This window comes from Haemaphysalis longicornis, unplaced genomic scaffold, assembly GCF_048455015.1.
Source record: "Haemaphysalis longicornis isolate Haplotype H1 unplaced genomic scaffold, Haemaphysalis longicornis Haplotype H1 scaffold_9, whole genome shotgun sequence".
Taxonomy (NCBI): Eukaryota; Metazoa; Arthropoda; class Arachnida; order Ixodida; family Ixodidae; genus Haemaphysalis; species Haemaphysalis longicornis.
In genome coordinates, this window is record NW_027526460.1 from 67,425,844 (window position 1) to 67,428,759 (window position 2,916).

The 2,916-nt window shown below is 44.4% G+C and overlaps 1 non-coding gene across 1 annotated transcript; it reads left to right on the forward strand.

Moving 5' to 3' along the window:
- Positions 1–374: 374 nt before the first annotated feature.
- Positions 375–447, forward strand: Trnat-agu (transfer RNA threonine (anticodon AGU)). Its single transcript has one exon. It is a non-coding gene; the product is annotated as a tRNA-Thr (tRNA).
- The last annotated feature ends 2,469 nt before the right edge of the window (positions 448–2,916 follow it).

Consider the following 2,916-nt stretch of genomic DNA (forward strand, 5'->3'; position numbering starts at 1 on the left):
AATTTGTAAAGAAAGAAAGGGGAGAAAAAATTCCCGCCAGGTGGGAACCGTACCCACGACCTCCACAATACCGGTCTAGTGCGATTGCCACTACGATAGCGGCGGGGCTATTTTTCCCCTCCACTTTCAGGGGTATTTATGTCAATGTAATTTTTTCCTGTGCTTGCAGGTCGTACCCAGTGCCACTCCGACTTCTCGGGGTGAAGGGGACCTTCTTTTTAACCCCCGGGCCGTGACTCGAGTGTCTACGACATTTCGAGAGTGGTCGACCAGCGTTAAACTCTCTTAAGCTTCCTATGCTGGCTACCATCCCCTAGCACGGGAAAACGTTACATTGACATAAATACCCCAGAAAGTGGAGGGGGAAAATCGCCACGCCGGTGGCGTAGTGGTTATCGCACCAGACCAGTATTCTGGATGTCGTGGGTTCGGTTCCCACCTGGCGGGCATTTTTTCTCTCATTTTGCTCCACTTTCTTTCTTTCCAAATTATTTATCTGTTTCAATGACCTACCGTATCTTCCCTTTTGCTTTCTGAGGTTTTCTTGACTATTTGGTACATATTTGCACATATTTGGTACATACTCAAAAGCTGCAGCCTGCTGTAAATACAGGAGCTGCAACCGCAATCGCGTCGCGGTAATGTGAAACGACTGGCACCCGTGTTTTACTGAAAATCTCGCTAAACAAATTGCACCAAGATGGTGCGTTGGAGCGAGTGAGTCAGTGAATAAAAAACTTTTTTTCGAGCCGGTGAAGTGGGAGTGGTTCGCTATTCCAGGAAACCATGTGGTAAACGGGCACCCTTCGCTCTGGAGAAACAAATGTCTGGACATCCATACAGCTGGTAGACACCAGGTTCTCCCACAGCTCATGGCTGGGAGGATTGGATGGAAGAAGGGGGAGGTTGTTTTGCTTTCACTCTTATTACGATATGAGGAAGAGTGCCAGGTTGTAAACACAATTTAAATGCGGCAGGAGAATGCTCTGGGAACACACGAGAGAGGCCGACTGGGGGAGGGGTATTCTTTCTCATCGGTTATGCAAGCTCAGCAGATATGAACGATGCTCATCGGTACAGTTTTGATAAGTAACACGTGATCCCTACAGGAGGCGCGAGGTTGCACGAAGTCCCAACAGATGGCGAGCGCTAACCTTTGCCCATTTTCCCGGCCGTCTTCACTATCAGATTTATGATAAATGACAGGGCTCCGAAAGGAGGTGCCTGGTTGCAGAAAGTGCCAACAGATGGCGAGCGCTACGCGAACGCGGGAAAATTCAACTGAATTCTACGTCCAGAAGCATGGGAATAAAAAAAACCTCGCTTCCCTTCTTATCCGCATGTTAGGACAAAACCCTAAAATTGGTTTTAGGGCAATTGTATGTGAAGGATTTTAAAGCAAAAACCCATGCGATTTATCAACTGGCGGTGTGCTTATTGACGAATGTGTAAAAACAGTGCTTTCCGGAAATCCTCCTTGCTTCTATTGGGTGGGTTTCGTGGAGTAATGTTGTAGAATAGTGTTTAGATACCTGAGTAAGTTACCTATCTCAACAAAAATCAGTTCAATAACTCAAGTGATGTGCGATAAAAAATTATAATCTAAAGAACCATTCTACTGCTTTTTACTCTTCCATTGGTGAAATGTTTCAAATTTTCAGCAATATTCACCTCCAACGCTGTAATTACAATGTGCTTATGAAATTTAAAGTCGTTTGAACGAACAGTTTGTCTAGGCGTGCACATCACCTGCTAGACCTTTCTGGCTCGACAGTCGTGTAATTTGTGAAAAAATCAATTTGGCCTCTTTAGCGGCGTCGCAGGGTGAAATCTTTAAAAACTGTTCCCTGCATTTGTATGAGTAACATATGCTACCAAAAATCACTTGGATTAATGAATCAGTGAGAGATGTATTCGAAAATCTTTAGTGCACCACCTTTTTTCCGGAATGCGCACTCACCTGGGAAGTGTTGGTTATGGAGAAATTGAAAAAAATATATTTTTAGATATTCTTAAGGGCTACATGAATCAAGAAAAAGCACTTTAAAATGTTAGCGGGGGAAGGAGACAAACACTTATTTAGGAAAACACAATTTCCCCATTTCCCTTGGTTAGGAGTAAATATTCCAGGATTCCCCCCTTAGTAAGCCTGTATGCAATATCGTAAGTGTTCTCCATAAATTCCAAGCCTCTAGATGCAGCAGTTTTAGCTGGGCGTTGATGAATCAGTCAGTCAGTTGTCTGGCCGAAAATGTTCACGACTAAAACGATACTGTTGACAGGTGATTTTGCACAAAATTTTTTTTCGGTAACTGTTCACATCATGAGTAGCTCTTTCGTATTTTGCTGATACCTGCTCCACTCAGCGTGTTGTGCTTTTGCCTGCCGCTTTATTGCGTTGAAATTGGAGTTTCCTGCAGATTTGGAGCAAAAAAATGGCGTACGTGCACAGCAACATTTTTGCCACAAAAAAAAAACTTGCCTGGCGCATTTAGAGAGATGTTGAAAAAATTCCCAAGCAACCCGCAAATGTCGCTACCATCCGCTTTGAAATACACCTGTAAGCAATGACACACTGTAAAAATACCACAGATTATTGGGCAAAACATACATCTTCCTTTAGGAATGTGGGTAGAAGCTACTGCCATCATTCTGCAATTTGAGGAGTCCTTTTCAATGTGCTCGAAGGTTTTCACCACTGACTATATTGTCACGAAGCCAAGGATCACGCAGTTGTCTTGAAGGAGAAACAAGTTTATTGGAGCGAACTTGTGCTGCCCTAACAACACAAAAAGTATACCGAGGCGGCAGGTCGCGGGTTCGATTCCCGGCCGCAGCGGCCGCTTTTCTGATTGAGGCGAAAAGCAAAAACGCCCGTGTGTACGAGCTTTCGGCGCACGATAAAGATCCCCAGGT